At 53.3% G+C, this 22,597-nt stretch overlaps 1 long non-coding RNA gene across 1 annotated transcript in view; it reads right to left on the bottom strand.

Moving 5' to 3' along the window:
- Positions 1-22,597, bottom strand: part of LOC142048938 (uncharacterized) — a 497,607-nt gene that overhangs the window by 175,019 nt on the left and 299,991 nt on the right. Inside the window, exons 9-10 of the long non-coding RNA XR_012657563.1 lie at positions 20,012-20,138; positions 19,523-19,600 (exon numbers count right to left, since the gene is read on the bottom strand). This is a non-coding gene — a long non-coding RNA (uncharacterized LOC142048938). The remainder of the gene's footprint in view (positions 1-19,522; positions 19,601-20,011; positions 20,139-22,597) is intronic.

The following is a 22,597-nucleotide window of genomic DNA, read 5'->3' on the forward strand; positions in this document are numbered from 1 at the left end:
GAGTGTGATATAGTCAATTTGCCAGGCCTCCCCATATTTATATTTCAGCCATCGTCCCCCATACCACAGAGGCTTTACCCGCTTCGCTTGCTTGATTGCAGCGCATGTGTCACATTTGTGGATAACCTGTGCAATAATATCCATGGTCAAGTCCACCCCTCGATCACGAGCCCACCTGTATGTTGCATCTCTCCCTTGATGGCCTGAGGTGTCATGGGCCCACCGAGCTAGAAATAGTTCACCCTTATGCTGCCAGTCCAGATCCACCTCAGCCACTTCAATCTTGGCAGCCCGATCTACCTGCTGGTTGTTTCGATGTTCTTCAGTGGCCCGACTCTTGGGGACGTGAGCATCCACATGCCGTACCTTTACAACCAGTTTCTCTACCCGGGCAGCAATATCTTGCCACAATGTGGCAGCCCAGATGGGTTTGCCTCTGCGCTGCCAGTTGCTTTGCTTCCATTGCTGCAGCCAGCCCCACAAGGCATTTGCCACCATCCAGGAGTCAGTAGAGAGATAGAGCACTGGCCACTTTTCCCGTTCAGCGATGTCTAAGGCCAGCTGGATGGCCTTTACCTCTGCAAACTGGCTCGATTCACCTTCTCCTTCAGCAGTTTCTGCGACTTGTCGTGTAGGACTCCATACAGCAGCCTTCCATCTCCGGTGCTTTCCCACAAGGCGACAGGACCCATCAGTGAACAGGGCATATCGCTTCTCATCTTCTGGCAGTTTGTTATACAGTGGGGCTTCTTCAGCACGTGTCACCTCCTCCTCTGGTGATAATCCAAAATCTTTGCCTTCTGGCCAGTCCATAATCACTTCCAAGATTCCTGGGCGACTGGGGTTTCCTACTCGAGCCCGCTGGGTGATCAGTGCAACCCATTTACTCCACGTAGCATCAGTTGCATGGTGTGTAGAGGGGATGTTTCCTTTGAACATCCAGCCCAGCACTGGCAGTCGGGGTGCCAGGAGCAACTGTGCTTCAGTACCAACCACTTCTGAAGCAGCTCGAACCCCTTCATATGCTGCCAATATCTCTTTTTCAGTTGGAGTATAGCGGGCTTCAGACCCTCTGTATCCCCGACTCCAAAACCCTAGGGGTCGACCCTGGGTCTCCCCAGGTGCTTTCTGCCAGAGACTCCAGGTAGGGCCATTCTCCCCGGCTGCAGTGTAGAGCACATTTTTTACATCTTGTCCTGCCCGGACTGGCCCAAGAGCTACTGCATGGACTATTTCTCGTTTAATCTGTTCAAAGGCTTGTCGTTGCTCAGGGCCCCATTTGAAATCATTCTTTTTCCGGGTCACTTGATAGAGAGGGCTCACGATCAGATGTAATTTGGAATATGCATTCTCCAAAAACCCACAACGCCCAAGAAAGCTTGTGTTTCCTTTTTGCTAGTTGGTGGAGACATGGCTGCTATTTTGTTGATCACATCCATTGGAATCTGACGACGACCGTCTTGCCATTTAATTCCTAAGAACTGGATTTCTCGTGCAGGTCCCTTCACCTTACTTTGTTTTATGGCAAAACCAGCTTTCAGAAGGATTTGGACTATTTTCTCACCTTTCTCAAAAACTTCTTCTGCTGTGCTGCCCCACACAATGATGTCATCAATGTATTGAAGGTGTTCTGGAGCTTCTCCCTGTTCCAGTACAGTCTGAATCAGTCCATGGCAAATGGTAGGACTGTGTTTCCACCCCTGGGGCAGTCGATTCCAGGTGTACTGGACGCCCCTCCATGTGAAAGCAAACTGTGGCCTGCACTCTGCTGCCAGAGGGATTGAGAAGAATGCATTAGCAATATCAATTGTGGCATACCACTTGGCCGCCTTTGACTCCAGTTCGTATTGAAGTTCTAGCATGTCTGGCACAGCAGCACTCAACGGTGGAGTGACTTCATTCAGGCCACGATAGTCTACTGTTAGTCTCCACTCTCCATTAGACTTCCGGACTGGCCATATGGGACTGTTAAAGGGTGAGTGGGTCTTACTGATGACTCCTTGGCTCCTCAGTTGGTGAATGAGTTTATGGATGGGGATCAGAGAGTCTCTGTTGGTGCGATATTGCCGCCGGTGCACTGTTGTGGTGGCGATTGGCACCTGTTGTTCTTTGACCTTCAGCAACCCCACCACAGAAGGGTCCTTTGAGAGACCGGGCAAGGTAGACAGCTGTTTAGTTTCCTCCGTCTCCAAGGCAGCTACACCAAAAGCCCACTTGTAACCTTTTGGGTCCTTGAAATACCCTCTCCTGAGGTAGTCTATACCAAGGATGCACGGAGCCTCTGGGCCAGTCACAATGGGGTGCTTCTGCCACTCATTGCCAGTGAGGCTCACTTCGGCCTCCAATACAGTTAGCTCTTGAGATCCCCCTGTCACTCCAGCAATGCTGATGGGTTCTGCCCCTATATAGTTTGATGGCATTAAGGTGCACTGTGCACCAGTGTCCACTAAAGCTTTATACTCCTGTGGGTCGGACGTGCCAGGCCATCGGATCCACACAGTCCAGTAAGCCCGGTTATCCCTTTCCTCCACCCGGCTGGAGGCAGGGCCCCTCTAGTCCTGATCATGGCAGTCACAACTCACTTCCTGTAAATGTGAATCAGGAGTCCCTCTATTACACTTAGAAATAAAATCTGCGCTTCTACTCCTCTGTCTGGGGACTTGCTCGCTGGAAACTGGAGCAGCAGCTTTCCTGGAAGAGCCTCCCTCAGTGACTGTTCTTCCTTGCAGTTCATGTACTCGTGCCTGTAGGGTCGAAGTAGGCTTGCCATCCCACCTCATCATGTCCTCTCCGTGGTCACGCAGGTAGAACCATAGGGTGGCCCGTGGTGTGTATCCCCTTCTTTGAGCCAAAGGACGCTTATTCCTAACAGCTGAGACACTGCTCTGGCGAGGTGGGGAGTAGGACAGATCTTCTTTGAGTTGCTGGACCTCTTGGGATAGTTTCTCCACAGCAGAGACAAGCGAGGAAGAGATATTTGTGTCATAATCCCGGAGTCTATCTATCACCTCTGCCACCGTTGGTGTCTCGTCATCTTTCCAGGACATCACTGCCAATGAGTTTGCATGCGAAGATGGTGCGCTCCGTACAAACTTCCGCCACATGGGTCGTGTGCACTCGGCTTCATCTGGATCTTTGGATGACCGTTGATCATCCAGGTCACCATAAATCACCTCAAACACAGCTAATTCCCTGAGATACTGGATGCCTTTCTCCATAGTTGTCCATTTTCCTGGGCGATATGTAACATCTTCTTTAAACGGATACCTTTCCTTCACTCCAGACAGGAGTCGCCTCCAGAGGCTGAGGGCTTGTGTCCCTTTTCCAATTGCTTTGTCAACGCCCCCTTCCCCAGAAAGGGATCCCAATTGTTTGGCTTCTTTTCCCTCTAGTTCCAGGCTACTGGCCCCATTATCCCAGCATCGGAGCAGCCAGGTGGCAATGTGCTCACCTGAACGACGGCTATAATCTTTTCGCATATCTCGCAACTCGCTTAAGGACAGGGATCGGGTGGTCTCTATTTCATTTATTACTTCTCCCTCCTCTCCCCGCGATGGCCCTGGTTCTTCATCATCCCGTTCTAAACGAGTTGATGTCCGCTTCCAATATTTCGTCTTATGTATGGGGGCAACTGATACTGGTACGGGTTTATTTTCTGAGCTAGCTCCGGTACTTGTTGTGGGGGTTTGAGTGGCTGCAGTGCCCGTTGTCAGGGCTGGATTGTCTACAGTGCCAGTCACTTTGCATTTCAATCCAGAGACATTCTCTTCCCCCTGGGGGCACTGAATACTGTTGAGCAGGGCTCGGTATGCATGGGCCAGACCCCAGCACGTTGCAGTTATCTGTGTCTCTCTGGAGTTCCCAGCATAACAACGTACTTTCTCCAAATATTCTACTAGTTTTTTAGGATTCTGCACTTGCTCGGGGGTGAAACTCCAAAACACTGGGGGTGCCCACTGCCCTAGGTATTTGCCCATGCTATCCCACATGCCCTGCCACTCGTAACTATCAAGCCTCGGGGCAGATTTCTGGGTGATATTCTTAAGTTGCTTAGTCAAAACCAAAACAACATGCCCAAAAACTAACAATGACTGCACCTTAACCACCCAAGGATGTTCAAGATACAAAAACGTTGTTGTAACAAAGGCACAGACATCATAGAACAAAGTTGCAAAGGTATTATTCTGTATTTCCTCCATATAAAATCTCTCAGAGGAGGAGGTATAATTGCTAATTGCCTCAACAAGGTGGTATCCGAAGTACAGTAACGGTTTCAGCAAAAACCCCAAATACCAGATAAAGCTGAAAACGAGTGTTTGTATAACAAATCTCGTAGGCAAAACATTACTAATCATAGCAGAACACAGCAGACTCAAACAACCAACACCGATTTTTAACACCAACTGCAAAAAGGACAACATGGTGCTGGGACCAGCAGCTGTTGTTATCTCCAACCCTCGTGCCCCACGTTGGGCGCCAAAAAGACTGTCGTGGTTTAGCGGCAGCTCAGCCCCACACAGTCGCTCGCTCACTCCCCCACCGGTAGATGGGGGAGAGAATCAGAAGGGTAACGCTCGTGGGTTGGGATAAGAACAGTTTAATAATGAAAATTAAAAGAAACAACAGTAGAAATGCAATGTAAAGGAGAACAACGAGAGGCGCAAAGCCCCGGGGGAGGGGGAAAGGAAGGGAGGGGAGAGGGGGAACGAACCGCCGGAACAAACCACACGCGCCGCAGCCGCTCGCCGCCCGCCGACCCGACGCCGCGCCGCCCGCGCGCTGCCACTGCCCCCCCCTCAATATACTGGTCATGGTGTCACATGGTATGGAATGAACCTGCCATTGGCCAGTCGGGGTCAGCCGCCCCCACCATGGCCCTGCCCCTCCCAGCCCCCCCTGCCACGCCACGCGGCAGAGCGCAGGAAGCTGGAAAGGCAGCCGACCCCCACAGTGAGGAGAATTAACCCCTTCTCAGCCAAAACCAGCACAAAGGTCAAAGTGACCCTGCCTGGACAAGAGCAGACCCCGCAACACGTGTGCCTGGAAAAGCAGCTGCCGGCCATGGAGCACCGGCGGGAACCAGCTGATGTCATCATTCTGGATTTCAGTAAAGCTTTCAATACTGTCTGCCACAGTCTCCTTGCTTCTGACATCATAGGTGCCTGAGTAGGTGCTAGGCCTGAGGAAGGCCCCTGGCGTCTCCACCTGCTTCTGAAGTCACAGGTACCTGAGTAGGTGCTAGGCCTGAGGAAGGCCCCTGGCGTCTCCACCTGCTTCTGAAGTCACAGGTACCTGAGTAGGTGCTAGGCCTGAGGAAGGCCCCTGGCGTCTCCACCTGCTTCTGAAGTCACAGGCGCCTGAGTAGGTGCTAGGCCTGAGGAAGGCCCCTGGCTTCTGCAGCTGCTTGTGATGTGTTGGTGTCGTGGTTCAGCCTCAGTTGGCAACTCAACACCACGCAGCCACTCGCTCACTCCCCCCACCCCTGTGGGATGGGGAAGGGAATTGGAAGAGCAAAAGAACTTGTGGGTTGAGATACGCACAGTTTAATAATTACAATAAAATAATAATTATAATAATGATAATGATAATAATGACAATAATGATAATATAATAAAATAGAAAAGGGAAAAAAAAAGGAAAAAACCCACAGAAATACAAACGATACACCCGCTCACCACCCGCCGACCGACGCTGCCCGTCCCCGAGCCGCGATTGCTGCCTCCCTCCCCCAGCCAGCTCCTCCCAGGTAGTATACTGGGCATGACGTTACATGATATGGAATATCCCTTTGGCCAGTGTGAAGCCGCTCTCTTAGCTGTGCCCCCTCCCCTCCTGGCTTCTTGTGCCCCCGGCAGAGCATGGGAAGCTAGAAAAGCCCGCATTTGAGGTGCCCCAGTGTGAATGGGACAGCCCGTGTGCATGAATGCCAGAACTCCTCTGTAACGCCATACTTTGCGCCCCAGCCTCTCTCCTCGGTCGGCACGGGCCAGTTGCCAGATTTTTCTGACAGCTCCCCAGCATGGCCACACGGTACCGGTACCGGCACCACCGGCTGTCCACCAGCGTTGGCAGCGGCATTTTTCCACCCCCCTGGGGTAGAGAGGGCGAGCACAAAACCAACCCACCAGAAGTGCCCCATCCCCACCACTGGGGCGCGATGGGGCACCTCACACATGTTGGCATCGCAGGGCCACCCACACCACCTGCATCCCTTCCCCTCGGGCAGGAAATTCACCTCCCTGTAAAAATCTTCCTTGGGAAGGGAAATCATGGGGATGGGAAACCATTGCGATAGGAAACCCTCACGGGGCTGAGAAATCACTGTTGGCATGAGGAGCCATCGTAGGGATGAGAAATAATTTTGGGGATGGGAAACCCTCATCAGGTGGGAAATCAGCACTGAGGCCAGGACATCCTCAGCGCGATGGGAAATCCTTGAGATGGGCAGTTGTTGAGGCGTGAAAAATCCAACCCTGGCAAGGCTGGCTGAGGCGGGTGCTGGCGGAATGATCGCCATGGGGACAGAACCCCAGAACACCCTTTGCCCCAAACAAACCCCACACTGACCAAGGGCCATGGCAGGTACAGCAGCAGGCTCCCGCTCCTCGTGGTGCTCTTGCCCTCCGGGTAACCCCCAAACCGGCTCTGACCACCAATATCTCACCCAACCACCCCTCGCTGCTTCCCCCAACAGAAAGGTTCCCTCTACGGCTGCCGATGGCATCGGAGGTGCGCGGCGTGAGCTTCACCACCCCGGCCATGCCGCCACCGGTCAGTGCCCGCGTGCTGCCCTCTGCCCCGGGGCTGGCGGTGTGCGCTAAGCCTGCCCAGCTCCACAACGTCACCCACCAGCTGGCCCAGGCCACCGTCTGTCAGGGGGTGCCAGGGCCCCTGGGGGCCGCGGGACAGGTGCTGCAGCTCCCTCGTGGAGTGCCTCTTCCACCCGTGCTGCAGCTCTCTCATGGGCTGCAGCTCCCCACCATGGCTGCTCCCTGTCCCCCTGCCTACGGCCGGGGACAGCAGGCGCTGCCGGGGACGCTGGTGTCCCGCCAGCCAAAGGGACTCGGACCGAGTGTCGTGGTGCAGCACAAACCCCTGTACCCCACTGGCTCCTGCCCGCTGCGTGTCCCTGCCCACACTGGCCCCCTCACACCTGGGCAGCAGGCAGGCAGCAGTGGGCAACAAGCAGGCGGCAGCAAGCGCAGGGCACCTGAGGACACCAACGTGCCCGCCTAGGTGCTCGACCAACCCAGAAGCCCCGGGGAGGCCGGGGGACAAAGCGCCCCACGCCCGCTGCCTGCTCACCCACCCGACCCGCCGCTCAGCAAGAAGGCACGCAGCATGGATCCCCGCGACATGCCACCCCAGGACAAGCTGCCACACAAAGACCTCCCGGCCAAAATAGCGCAGGGGCTGAGGACGCCCCGCACCGACCTGAAGGCACACTTGCTCAACTCGATCCAGAGTTTCTACCCGCTGGGGCGCAGAGTGAAGGTGGTGGGGCCGGTGCGCCAACCGCTCGACCCGGAGCCCCAAGCCGGCCCCAGCGTGCCCCGCAGGGTCCCCAGTTCCCTGCGGGCAGCTCTGAGACCCAGCGCTGTGCCGGCTGCCTCCAAGTGCCCCACTGAAGGCAAGAAGGATGCGACACCAGCGGTGACATCGAGCAGCGAGGCACGCACCAGGGCTACCACCAAACCCCAGCAGCCGAGCCGCCTGCCCCCATCAGCAACAGGGGGCCAAACACCACGGGAGAGGCTGCCGCAGCAGCGGCACACGCCACCGCACCCTCCCGCCGACTCCCTGTTACCCCTCAGGCCCCGGTGGGTCCTCAGAGCTCAACCCACCCCACTGGAGGAGCAGGAGGCGTCCGTGCCCATCACAGCCCAGCAGCGGCCCCAGCGGGAGCGCATGAAGAGGCTGGCCCAGGAGGAGCGGGAGCGGGCGGCCCTGCAGACGTCCCTGGGCCAGCTGCAGTTTTTTGTGCAGAGGGAGACCGACATGCGGATAGCAGATGAGTACGGCTACCTGTGACACACCGGTCCAGCACCATCCCCCATTGCATCCCTGCGCAGAGGAGCTACGGAGGCCTGCACCCACCTGCTCCAACCCCAGCCCTCCCCCACATCCCCGCTTCTTGCCTAATTCATTAAAAGAGTTGGGTGTTGGCTTTGCAGCGCCTCTCTCTGCCTGCCGCCATTTGCTCAGTGGGAGGGGAGCTGGGGGGTGACCTGGGCTGGGGATGGCTGCTGAGAGGATGGGTAGATGGGGCCTCGCTCGGGGTGGCGGGCGCCCCTGGGAGGAACCACACTGATTAGCATCAGCGCCAGGATGACGCAGCCCTCCATCGCTGCCCCGGGACCAGCATCACCATCACTGCCCCAGCGCCAGCATCACTGCTGGCGAGCTGGATCTGGACCAGGGAAGGAGCTGCAGCCGCCCCGGGGGGCCAGGCAGGGACTGGCTGAGCGCAGAATCTCAGCTCACACCTGGCCGGCGAGCGGTCATCGCTGGCTGGGGCTCGCACACCCAGGTCCCGGAGCTGGCGCCGCACCAGCCACCCAGCTCGCTCGGACCCACCTACGGCCTCCTCCGGCGCTGCCTGGACCTTATCCAGCAAAAGCCCCTGCTCACAGCTGAGCCCCAAGGCGCTCTCACAAAAACTTCCCGCCTGGCCTCTGCCAACCCAGGCGAGAGGCTAGTGGGGCACCCCCGCAGGGGCCTTCACACAGGGTTCCTATATCCCTCCGCTACTCAGCTACAAGGCGACGTGACCAATCGCTAGCACCCTGCTACCCGGCACTAAACACAGACAAACTTTGCACAGCAACTCTACTTTTCAAGCGCTCTTGCTGCTTGCCTATTGATCCAGGTGTCCCTGCAATCAGCCCTCCTCAAGTGACGGATCTGTGACGCCAGACGATGCTGGGAAGGTTTCAAAGACACGGCAGAGGGGCTAGGGCGCTGCCATTATCTTGCTTCACCTCGGGTATCCTTTAGGCTTCATGGGCACCTCTAAGCTTCCTGCATGCAAAGCCCTCCTTGCCAGGGCCGGGGTGTTTGTGTTTTTTGTTTGTTTTGTTTTTACTGGGCTCCCTTCTTTTACTTCAGCATCAAGAAGAGCAAAGTCTCCAGGAAAACTCCACTACCTCATCACATTACAGTGTATCACGTCAACTCATGAGATAGACAGCTACCAACACAGTTAACACGCTTCCCTACTCTAAAGACTGGTTGATTCCATAATTACAGAAGGGAATTTTCCTAACGTGCCCTACGGGTCCCACCAGCCGGGGCCCCAAACAGCCAGCGACAGGCTGACGGAGAGCCAGCAAGGATGCCACCCGGGGAGGATGGGTCTCCTTTAGCGGTGAGATTTGCTGCTGCATCTCAGAAATCCCCCTGCAGCACTCAGGACCTTTCAGCATCCCTGGCAGAACCGTCCCACGGTGGGTCATCGCACTCGCTCCCTGCCAGGGGGTTTCTCAGATCAGAGCTAGGGGATCTGCCGATGGCGGTGGCCCTGCCGAGTCAGAACTCTGACCTACTGTGGAAGGGGATAAAGTCCCTGTAGTGCACGTAAGAAAATATGCTGGGGAAATCAGTCTGGGTTATTCCTGCCTCAGGCAAAGGCAAACCCATTTTAATCATTAAACTGTTCTGATCTCAACCCACGGGTTTTCTTAGTTTGGCCCTTCTGACGCTCTCCCCCATCCCACAGGGGTGGGGGCAGTGAGCCAGCAGCTGCGTGGTGTTTAGCTGCTGACTGGGGCTAACCCACTCCGCTTAGTTCCCATACCCCCCCAGGAGCCCCGCCTTCAGGGCATAGCTTAGGAGACATGGTAGTGTTGGGTTGGCGGTTGGACTTGGTGATCCTAGAGGCCTTTTCCAACCTTAATCATTCTATGATTCTATGATTCCCTAGGTGACCTGTGGGGGTGGGGCGTTCCAGGGGGTCAGTGCTTGGAGGAGGGGTGTGGCTGGGGAGGCCGGACTGTGAGGTCACAGACCCTTCTGGGCCATGCCGTGATGTCCTGGGCTGTGCCGCGGGTACAGCTCAGGCAGTGCCTGCAGCAGCAGCAGCAGCAGCAGCAGCAGTTGCAGCAGCAGCATGGTGCAGGTGCGGGGGACCGTGGCCCCCAACCACCTCCTTATTCTCCTCCTCCTGGTGGCCCTGCAAGCCCGGGAGGACTGGGCTGCTCCGTGGCGAGCACGGGGATTAGGTAGGTGACAGGCGAGGACAGGCACCCAGTCCTGGGCAGCGTGGAGCAGCGCCCAGCGCACCTTGGGGTGGTAGCGGGGCCGGGGCCGCGGTGGGGCAAGGCTGGGAGAGCAGCAGGGCTGGGCTGAGCCAGGGGAGCTGTGGCCAGCTCCACGGGCAAGTGGGAGGCAGTCGTGCTGTGGGGAGGCACAGGGGGCCGCGGCCACTGCAGGGGGATTTTCCAGGGAATGGTGGGGCCGGGAGCCGTGTCGCGGGGTGAGAAACCATCCCTAGAGCCGGCCCTGCGCCGCCCAGTCCCGCTGCAGCCTTCCTGCAGCCTGCGTATCGGGGCCAGAGCTGCATGGCCGGCCAAGGGAATAGCCTGCGGGAGTGCTTCTACGCCCGGCTGGTCACAGCTGTGCCCCGAGCTATGGCTCTGCCGCTCCCCAGCTGGGTCTGGCTTTCAGCCCTGGGGACGTCTGTCCTGGGTTGATGTCCGCTCAGGAAGACGGGAGCATTCCTGCTTTAGCCCTGCAATGCTCTGCTTGATTACAGCTCTGCCTCCAGGCCACGGCCACCAGGCTTCTGAGGAAGATGCTGTCCAGGAGCCCCAGGGTGACCCCACAGGTATGTCACTTGACGGAATGAGTAGTTAGGTTTGACTACGCTGGTCATGTGAAATTTTCCTTAATCATTTCTTGGCCAATGCTCACACATGCAGAAGAGCAGAGACGGCACAGCTCGGGCTCGGTGATGTGCCCTGGGGCTCTCTGCCTTGCAAAGCTGTCTTTGCCAGACCCTGCGAGCCTGTGCTGCTTCCAGTGCCTGCTGCAAAGCCCGCGGGCTCTCTGGGGCTGAGTTCAGAGCTGGTGTGAGCTCCAGGGAATCCTTTCTCCCGACAGCTCCACGCATGGTTGCTATTGGATCACCGTGGTCCAGGCACCCAGGAACTGTCTGCACGATGCCCCTGAGTGGAAGGGAGAGAAGAGTGCCATGCAGCAATCCCGCGTTTCAACTACATTCACTGCATCCGTGAATGAAGAAGTATCCGAAAAAGTATATGGAAATATTTCACAGGAGCTGCTCTGTTCTGTTTGTTTACAGACGTGGCTGGAGGCAATGGACATCCAGCTTTCCTGCTGGCTTCCAGGGCTGACGCGCAGGGAGATCGCAGCATGGGTACGTCGTGGCTTTTGACTTCCTTTGAGAGCTGCCAGCTCAAAGCCCAAGTGTGAGCGAGGCATCTCCTGCGGGTGTGAGAGCACAGACCTGCGTGTGCGTGCCGTGTCATTAGGCGATCCCCACCTATGCTCCCCTATTCGGTTATGATGGCGGATACCCCAGCGTAGGATGAAAACTTCTCATGGCTGTTTGGTTGCAGATGTGGCTCCGACTCCTCGGCTGGGTCCTGCGCTGGAGCTCACCTGGCACCCCAGGGGTGAGTCGTCAGTCTTGGCTGACTTCACAGACTAAGCACTCCTTTTCAGTATTTGATCAGAGAGAAATTGAACGGGATACTTTCTGTTAAGCTCCTCAAAGAGCAAAGTATAAAGGTGAAATAGGCAAACCTAAGTACAAACAAGACGATGACATGCAATCTCCTAGTCTCTCAGCACGTCACGTTTTGCTGTGTACTGGTAAACTGGGAAGTGCCTAGTGCTGACATTTTTCTCTGTGAACGGCACATTGCTTGCACTAGAGATGAGCTGCACCCCCAAACGCCCAGGCTTTGTTTCTAAGTGTTAACGTCTTTTGCTTCCTGAAGATACCATGTTCCTGATGAGGAACAGTTACTCCTCATTAAACAGACCATCCTTCTTTCTAAAGAGATGGACCACCAGACTGTGGAGAACGAAGAGCTTCAGGAAGGAGGCAGTCCCACGGTGCCAGGCTCCGATGAAAATCCAGCAGCGATTCAATCAACAGGCATGCCAGGTAATCCTGTCCCCCAGTCCTCCAGGGTCACATATCAAAACCACTGGGGGTCTGCAGGGTCCTCCCCTGGTGCCCGCTACTGCACATCGTTTCAGCAGCCAAACTCTTAGTAGAGAGCAAGTGTTCTAAAAGAAGGCTTTACCCTTCTCTCCTTTTGGCAGTGCTGTCCGACCCCGGGGAAGCCCACCACGCCAGCATATATGATTTCTTTCAAAAGAACCCAGGTACTGAGCAGTCTTGCAGGGGCCACAAGTGGGACACGCTCCGGAAAACTGGAGGCATGCCCGCGTGCACATGCTGGAGAAAAGGCCAAGGGGGAGAGCAAGGTTCAGGTGTCTCCTGAGAGGGCCTGACTCCGTCCCCTCGGGGGGTGGGTCCTGTGGGGAGGGAGAGCTGCGGGTGGCACTCCCTGATGCTGGGGTGGGCTTTGTCCGTCTCACTCAAAGGGGCGATGGGTCAAACAGCTGCGCTCCCCCACGTGCTCTCCACCTGGCCTCATGAGTGCTCCCAAAGGGTCAGAGTGAGCCTCCAGGCAGCGGCACGAGCCAGCCTTGCAAAGCGAAGGTGGGCGAGCGCAAAGGAAATCGTGGTTTAGCTGTCTAGTTCCAGTTGTGTTTTAGAGAACTTGGTTGTGGTTTTCCTCTTGTCTTGGGGGTCTGTGGGCTCTCCACTGCCACTTGTGAAAGTGCCCAGAAGATGGCTGCAAGAGCTCGCGGTTCAGCCTACCATGTGTGTCTGATAGCCTTACTGGGTGATGAAGGTGCCATGATGGGACCTGCTTTCCTGAAGGGCTCTTTCCCTTGCTGAACTTGCCACGGCATCGTCCTGCCCTCTCTGAAGGGAGTCACCTACCATCACCCTGCAGTTTGCCGGAAACGCACTCAGTGGAATGAGAACAAGATCACATGCAATCTCCTAGGCGTTCAGCAGGTCAGGGTTTGCTGTCTAGTTATGTCTAGTTACACTGACTCGCTTTCTTTCTAAAGAGCTGGACCGTGAGACTGTGGAGAAGGAGGTGCTTCAGGAAGGAGGCGGTCACATGGTGCCGGTCTCTGAGGACAAAAGAGGGGCAATTAACTCAAAGGTGGTGCCAGGTAATTGCTGTCCTTTGGTGTCATAAGTCCAAATCCCCTGGTGTCTGCAGGCTCTTCCCTGGGCGCTTGCTGCTGCACATCGTGTCAGCAGCCAAATTAGGAGTACGGAGCGACTGCTCTAAAAGAAGGCAGGAGCACCTCTCTGAGGATGACTCTTATCTCTGGGGTGTGGAGGTTATTGCCCTCAGTGTGCCACAGACACACTCGCTCCTAACCCTCTGTGGATGCAGGGAGATGCTCACCGCCCGCCGCGCCCCTTCACAGGAATTTCAGAACTCTGCCATTTTGGGAACGAGGCCACCTGAGCCACGGTCAGTAGGGGATGACAAACGTGACTCTTAATCCAATGTCCCTCCATCAGTACCTGCATCCCAGAGCTTGCTGTGTGTCCCCCCCAGAGGCCCTGGGCACAACAGAGGGGGATCCCTCCAGTGACCTGAGGGCCAAAGGGATGCCCTGACAGATCGGCCACGGCTCAGAGGGAACCTCCACACCATCCTTCTGCATCCTCTGTGCCTGAGCCTTAATGATTGGCATATGAGGCATTCCCTTTCTCGGATTCTTGGCAGTGCTGTCCGACCCCGGGGAAGCCCACCGTGCATGCACAGCATGTATTAAGTTATTCAAAAGAACCCAGGTACTGAGCAGTCTTGCAGGGGCCATAAGTGGGACACGCTCCGGAAAACTGGAGGCATGCCCGCGTGCACATGCTGGAGAAAAGGCCAAGGGGGAGAGCAAGGTTCAGGTGTCTCCTGAGAGGGCCTGACTCCGTCCCCTCGGGGGGTGGGTCCTGTGGGGAGGGAGAGCTGCGGGTGGCACTCCCTGATGCTGGGGTGGGCTTTGTCCGTCTCACTCAAAGGGGCGATGGGTCAAACAGCTGCGCTCCCCCACGTGCTCTCCACCTGGCCTCATGAGTGCTCCCAAAGGGTCAGAGTGAGCCTCCAGGCAGCGGCACGAGCCAGCCTTGCAAAGCGAAGGTGGGCGAGCGCAAAGGAATTGTGTGCAGGTGTGAAGGGTCACCAAGAAGGGGGAGCAAACCTGTGTCACGGGGAAAACTGGATTATGGCCATGCCAGAGCGTAAGCAAAGCTGAGAGGAGTAAGAGAGGCTCCAGAGTGCGTTGAGTTGCAACGGCCTTGGGAGTTTCCTTTGCTTCTCCTGAAGCCAAGGAAATGTTGCAGCCCCAGGATGTTCACTGCTTCACAGACGCTAACAAAGTGAGAGGGGACATTTCCTGGCAATGTCAGGCCTCCTGTGAGAGGAGCAGTAGTGTGCAGGACACACTAACACACAGAATCATTCCTCCAGGCATGGATGACAAGAAGGACACTAATGCCATGGATCCAAAAGATTTCCGGTCCTACTGCATAGAAGGCGCCGTGGCGGTCTTGGGCTCCATGTTGTTTGGGATGGTTTTCTGTTGTGCAGTCTGTCTGTGGTGGACGAGAAAACGGTGAGTCGGTGGCGGGGGGCAGGTCTTGCCAAACTTGTGCTAGATGGCTGCTATTAGCCGCAAAGCATTTTCAGGTAGGGCATTCTGGAGTGCCGAGTTAGTTACTGGCCAAACTCTCCTGAGATTTCTGCTGTAAGATGTTTTAACTGTCCTCTCAACTCATGGGCGCTCTTTGCTGAAACCTGGCCTTACTCTTGCAAGGTCAAAGTGACCCTGCCTGGACAAGAGCAGACCCCGCAACACGTGTGCCTGGAAAAGCAGCCGCCGGCCACGGAGCACCGGGGGGAACCAGCTGATGTCATCATTCTGGATTTCAGTAAAGCTTTCAATACTGTCTCCCACTGTCTCCTTGCTTCTGATGTCATGGGAACCTGAGTAGTTGCTAGGGCAGAAGCAGGCCCCTGGCTTGTGCCGGTGCATTTTGGTCACCCTCCGGAATAAACACTCCAAGAGGAAGGAGACGCTTCCAGAACACATCAGGAAGTAACTGACTGAAGGGGGGAAAGAACAAGAAAGAGCTGGCTTTGTTTCCTGATATCATTGTTTCCAATGATATCAACAAAAGAGATTAAAAAATGCCCTGTACAAAAATCCCTTACTGCCTTGTGTTTACTGGATTTCCTACAGTTAGTTAACTGAGTTCACTTCAACTTCCATGGTGCATTCTATTATGACAGCTTACCAATCCCCATTTCCTACTTAGGAACCATTACCTTGAAGAAAACATAGAAAATCAGTTGTATACAAGAAACGTCACCTTATTTTGCAGGATTTAAGTCAGAAAGACAAAACTCACTCTCGCTCTCCCACTGCTCACAGCCCATCAGCACTGGGATACAGCCTACGCCTCCTTTGCCAAACAGGTATTAGGGGGAATCGTGGCTCTACGTCAGACGAGGCAGCGGGCATGTTGCAGGGGAGACACGCCGGTGCCACGGGAATGGAAGATGTTTAGAATATGTGGAAGGGAGATACTAGCGTGGGAAAAGTTACACCAGTCCTCATTTAGAATCAAAAGAGCAGCCAGGGAAAGCAAAAAAGTGTGAAATGCACACCAGCACCTCCACGAACGTGGACACCAATTTGAAAAGCCAGGCGAAAGCAACGGCAACAAGAACAGCAGCTTGTTCCACAAAAGCTACCTCCAGCTGAGAAGAAGCGCACGCTGCTCTCTAACACGCGAAGCCGCCTGCGAGCACCTTTGTTACAAGGCCTTTATGAAGACAGACCTTTTGGCACCGGCAACACCTCCCAGGACAGCACTGACTGCCAGAGCAGAGACGCCAGCACGGGAAGACTCCTGCACTAAAGCTCTACCACAAAAGAACGCCGGCTGTCCTTGAGCCTCCTTGCAAAATGCAACACAGTGACAACAGAGAGCTTCACATCAACAACAAAGTTTTACCTCACAGTAAAACAAAGAAGGGACCAACAAAACCGATCCCCTTTTTCTAGACTTCTTCCAAAAAGGCTTCCCGGTATTAACGCTTCAATTTTCCATGCAGAAGCTCCTGACACCAAACATTTTCCCACTGCGCTAGGCGCTGCCTTTGCCTATTCTCCTACGCTGCTGCCAACTCGCTCTGGGAATGAACAAAGAGAACCTGCCTCAGCTCACTGGCTCTGAACGCCGCCCTTCTGCCTCGCACAAACCAGGAAAATTGGTGAAATGCCGTTCCATACCTCTGAAACGTGCAACCATTATAAACCAATTGAATAACATTCATGTTCTAAAATCAGATTTACTTTTACAAGAATCCTATTCAAATAATACTCCATTCACGGTTTCAGTTTCCTGCTGCATTTCACATGCGTATCCAAAGGGAATAAGAGATGATCCCAGAAAAATTTAAAAAAAAAAAGAGAAAGAAAATGAAAAAAGAAAAAGAAAACAAATGCCCCCCACCAAATTCTTTCTACGCTTCTGAGTTTGGGTTTTTAATCCCATTCCTTTACTCTCTGAATGACCACACAGCTACCCCTACACTAAAAGGCAGGCACACAAGCCACTATAAATACCCTGTGTTAATCCACCGATGGCTTGACACCTTGCACCAGAGTCCCTCTAAGTCAGTGTTAACCTGTACAACTTAGCTGCCCACGGAAGACAGACCCACACGGAAAAGAGTCCAGAAATTAAGGTGCTCCTTAAAGCCTTCATACAGGAGCGACAAAAACTGCAGAGAGTGATGTTAAGACTAGAGCTGCGTTTTGCTTTTAAAGAGAGTCCGTGTGGCAATCAGACATTCAGGCAGATTAAAACCCCATGTTATGTCACGTCCAGATCTGGAAGGAGGGGTTACAGAATAAATTCAAAACACAGGGGCAGGGGCCAAGTGCCAATTTGTCTCCTTGGTTTCGCTCACCCTGACCCCCGCTCACCACTTGGAAGCTCACAGCCCAACGAGCAATACCTGTGCCCTGTCCATGCTCGTCTCACTCATCCAATAAGGGCAAAAAGACAGGAAGCAAAAGGAAACCAACGGACCAAGCATGCTCGTACTCAAGAGCACTCGTCAGGGCACAACAACAAAAACTCAGAGAAGCTTTGGCTTTATTCCAACACTCATAACCTTTATCACACAACAGGCAACTTTCCCCCCCAAGGCTTCTTCATATTCTTCCCATTCAGAAGTGAGCCCCTGGGTCCTGGTGCAGAAACCCCCCCCTGAGACAACAGCGAGTTACAACTACATTCCATTTCAGATCACTTCGGTAGGCACAGAGTCAAGGCGTGGCGTGATCTCTCCTCCCATTTCCTCTCCCCAGCTTACCTAGATGGCAGAAATAAAACTTAACGGAACTGTCCTTTTTCACAAACAGAATTTCCTCACGGATTATACACCTACGCCAGCACACAGCTTGCCTTTCCACCTAAGCCTCTGAGATTTATCAAGATGATCGCCAAACTAACGCAGTCGAGCACCAACCCAACTCGTCGCTTTAGAAATCACCACCGCACAAACGCTTCCTACCAGTAATCACACTGTAGCGCTACAGACAAACAAAACCCCACCTGGATTCTACCGAGTCCAACCAAATCACGTTCTGGAGAGCCGAGTACTAAGTCACTCTTTCTTTCTTGCACATTCTAAGGTGATAAAAACAGACCGACTCTCCATCTTCCATTAACTTACGCTGACTCCTGTCTACATTCAGATTAGGAGGCGAGGGGACGGGACATCATTTAAGCCTACAGATTAGAGAAGGCAGGAAAAATGAGTAACATTACACCAGTGCATCCCACCTACACGAGCACAATAGTCAATAAGCAGAGATTCAAGGACTTCAGGCTGAAAGGCAATCTTTTAACAACCTGTCAGGTAGCTCACTAAAGGCTCTTTTTTCCTCGCCTAAGTCAACAGAAAAATGTGGTCTGCTCTAAAGTCACCTGCTTGCTAGTCCGAGACCCATGGGAATGTGCCTAAGTCTGTTACAGCACAACCACGGAAGCCCGAGAGATGTTCGAGACAGTATTTCTGACGGAAATGATCCATTTCGGACACGTATGTTACAGACACTTTAAAGGGGGGGCAGGGACAGGTTGTTTTTCACTCTGGCCAAAAAAAGAGACAGCTTTCAAGGCCTTTTTGTGGAAGTGGACAATTAGGTAACTGCCTGCTCTACCATAAAACCAGAAACCTTGTTTTACTATCAGCAAACTCCAAAGATAACGGTACCTTTAAGCCCACCACTGTACATCAAGGTGCTCTCGACTGGAGACTCTGCCGTGACGGCGTGGTGACGCAATACAGGGAAAACACCTCCCGACAAAGTGACGCTCCAAAGCTGTTCCCGAAACGGCATTGTGCAGCACCTGGCAACAGAAAAGCTTCGTTTCTCCCCTGAAAAAGCACCTGCCCTTCCTGGCAGAACAACTGCTTTAACCACTCCTGACGTTCCAGGCTCGTACAGGCAGAGAACACTTCCCTCTGCTTCTTCCAAGCCAACCAGCAGCCCCGTTCCCTTCCGCCAGGAAAACTCCTTTACCACACGGGCGGTGGGAGGCTGCTCACGGACTCCACTGAAACGGTGTGCAGAGAGCCGCTCCCCCGGCACAGCGCTCACTGCCTCCAGCTGAGGACCACACGCCAGCCAGGCCAGCCCATCTCTCCCTGGAAGAGGGGAGGAGGCTGCCTAAAGCAAACTCCCAAGGGAGCACTGAAAACAACTGGAGAATCACAGGCGCTGCCCCTTCCCTTCAAGAGAAGACCCTAACAGAGGAAGACAGGCTTACCGAATTCTGGTCCATGACTGAAAATCCCCCAGCTGAAACCCTCAAGCAACACAGCTTGAAACCAACCACCTTATGATTTTGCATTTCTACCTGACGTTCCTGCACTGCAGAATTCTGACTGCTTGGGGTAAAGATTACAGTCTAGCGATCTAGAGTCCTTATACCATATTCAGCTTGAGTTTGCTAGAAAGCATCCTAATACCTACGGGAATACAAGTCCTAAAGCATACTGCTAAGCCCATCCTTTCCTAAAACTAAGCCAACTCCATTCTAGTTTACTCATTTGGCTTGACACACGCCGCCTTTGGGCAGGGATTTGCACTTCAGCAAGGAATTACCTTCCAATGGGCGCTGCGGGAGTGAATTTAAACTTCTACACGTGCTGATTACAGAGAGAGCTTAACACATTTCCTTTCACTGAACTACTTGCAACCCGAAGGAAGTATGAGCTCAGTTACTGCACTTACAGGCAGGTAGAGAGACTCTACGTGTTCTTAACAGAAGCCCCGACACCCGCATAGGCACCCAGCTCTACATTCACATCACCTAGAAAGGCAGCCACCTCACCTGCTTAGCCACTCTCAGCAGCTCTCACTGGACACTCACCCGCATCCCAGGAAATGCTTTGCAAATCTGGCGGCAGCGCTCAACAGGGCTGTCCTCTTCCTTCTGTTTGCACTCAGGCTAGAAAGGAAAAAAAAACAGCAGGGTTTGGCTCTCTAACGTTGTAGCAGAACTAGTTCTGCATGCGATGTTATGATGATACAGGTGAAAACGGACCAGAACAACACTGTGACTTTTTTGAAGACTGCCTTTCATTTCGTCAGCAATCGAGGAGGGCTCAATGACTCGGCATGTTGTTTTAATAGCTCAAGATTGGTGCAGGCTCCTGTCATTGCAAAGTTGAACGATACTAATGCTTTAGGAGTAGAATTTTTCAGATTTTCTTCATAGTTCATCCTTTTTCATCTCTCAAAACCTCATGCACCTGAGCAGCACCAACCTGACACAGCTGATTCTGTGACCTTGTGCTTCAGGGAACCTCCAGGCAATAACAACTTTATAGCAAGACCCAATGTCAAGGAAAATGCTCACCTCTGGAAAACTTCCCACGCAGCACAGAATCTAGGCTTCTCTCATCTTCCCCAAATGCCTCAACAGTCACCTCTGGAAACTGCAGCAGGCTGCTCGTTACCTGAGCCGTTAGGGCTCGCATTCTGCACTGGAAATCAAGGGAAAAATGCAAAAAGAGACTCCTGTCAGCCATCAACGTTTTGGAGATTGACACAAGTTTCATCCGTTTGCCGTGAATAATCTCCTATCCCTCTCCTGTAGCTCTTTTCCTGAACAAAATGGCACTAAGGACAGGTTTGGATCTCACAGCAGAGCAAAAGGAGAACCCTTTGCGTTTCCGATCCCTACGAGGTCACCAACAAAAAGGGATGCAGAGGTATTGACAAGATAAATAACAGGGAAAAAGCACCGAGACTCTGAGTTTGGGTCTACTCACGCACGTTAGGAAGATGCGATCTGAGAAAAAGCAGATTTTCAAAAGCTGCTCAGTAGCAGCTAGAAGTTTCCATTTGTCCTTTCCCTTGCTTTTCTACTTGATTCCTTATTGTCCATTGCCTTCTAGTCGATTTCACGCATCGTTTAGGTCTTCTTCACTTCTGGCATGTTTCTTTTGAACATGGAGGAATACTAAGTTCTTAACTACCTTCACTCTCAAGCTCCTCCACCAAACGTACCGTTGATATTTTCACCTTACAAGCAATACAGGCTTTCAGAGCTCATCAGTTATACGCTAGTTTTCCATATACTGACGATGTAACCAGAACACTGCACTTGAAAACACTGAGGTTTTTCTATACTTAAAGCCTCGTATTCCTTATTCCAGTCCTTCCCTTCCGATCGCCTGTCCTTACCACACCTCTGCAGGATTTCACACACATATCTAGGCCCTTCAGGCAGTTCCCACACTTCTGGAGGTGCTCCACAAAGAGTTCACGTTTCAGTACATCACCTGAGATTTTCCTGTAGAAAACTGAAGAGCTGAAGCGATTTGCAAGATTAAATAGGCGCATTAGGAAGAGATGCTCCCTACACGTGGAAATGCACACTCCTTCCATTAACTGTGTTTGGCAAGGTCTGCAATGCTTCCTGAAAAAGCCTCCGGAAGACAAGGCAGATTTCATTCCCTTGTTCCAACGGCACTGCTTTCTTCACGGACTCTCAAAAGGAAGATAGGAACCGTAGCTCACTCGGCCTGGGTGTTACACCCGCTGACCAAGGCAGGCATCGGACAGAGCCCTTACCCCGTGCCACAGAGCAGTACAGCCAGCCACCTACACGTGCACACACAGCACGTGGCGTTACCTGTGCCGTACGTGTTCTCCTGCAAACAAAGGGTTATGAGTGCTCCTTCCACTCTGCACTGAGAACCTGTTCTCCTTACAGCATAGGGGGTCACAGCTAGCTCTGAAGCCCACGCTCTGGCAGCAACACCAAGTTATTAAAGGGAAGCGTCTACAGCTAAAGACAATTTATACAAATGGTACTTCTGTGGAGAAAGATTAAGCTCTAAGGGCTGGGCAAGACCCAAATAACAGATATAGCTCAAGGCCAGCGTTGGAATAACAAATCACTCAGGCAAAACATCTCCCATCACTGCAGAGCACAGCAAACTACAAAAACCCACACCAATCTTTAACAGGTACTTCAGAACCAACGTGGTGCAGGTGGGATAAACTAATACTGAGAACAGGTAGATCAATGCTGTGACCAGCAACTGTTATTATCTCGACCCTTCGTGCCCCACGTTGGGCACCAACAAGGACTGCCGTGGTTTAGCCCCGGTCGGCAACTAAACACCGTGCAGCTGCTTGCTCACCCCCCTCACCCCCGTGGGATGGGGGAGAGAACCGGAAGGGTCAAAGTAAGAAAACTCGTGGGCTGAGATAAGAACACTTTCAAAATTAAAAGAAAACACTACTAGGAGTAGAAGAAGTAGCAGTAACACTAATACTAATGCTAATGCTAATGAAAAGCAAAATAACAAGAGACAGAGAGAGAGGTGAAACCCTGGATTAGGGAAAAAAACCAAACAACAAGTGCTGCAATAGCTCAACACCCACCAACAGGTGCTGCCGGTCCCTGAGCTGCAATCGCTGCTTCCCCAGCCAGTCCCCCCCAGTCAATATACTGGGCATGACGTCACATGAGGTGACCCTTTGGTCAGTTTGGATCAGCTCCCCTGGCTGTGCCCCCTCCCCTCCCGCCTTCTTGGGCACCTGGCAGAGCATGAGAGGTGGGGCAAGTCCTTGACTCATACAAGCACCACCCAGCAACAACTGAAACATCAGTGCTTTATCAATATTATTCTCATCCTGAATCCAATACACAGCACTTTACCAGCTACAGTGAAGAAAAGTCACCCTGTCCCACCTAAAACCATGGCAACGTGGCAACACCACAAGCTATAATGTCACCTCAGTGTGGTGGAGAGGCATATCTTTCAGAAGGCTGGAAAACATGACCCTTCAAACAAGGCCAGCGGAGCTGATGCAGAGCTGGGCTGGATGAATACAGAAATGGCAGCAGTAATCCTGTAGCCAGGATGGCATTTCACTGCCTGTCATTTCAGTCACTACACCTGATTCTCTGGCCTCCGTAAATCTTAGG

The sequence above is a fragment of the Phalacrocorax aristotelis genome, chromosome 29 (genome assembly GCF_949628215.1).
Source record: "Phalacrocorax aristotelis chromosome 29, bGulAri2.1, whole genome shotgun sequence".
Lineage (NCBI taxonomy): Eukaryota > Metazoa > Chordata > Aves > Suliformes > Phalacrocoracidae > Phalacrocorax > Phalacrocorax aristotelis.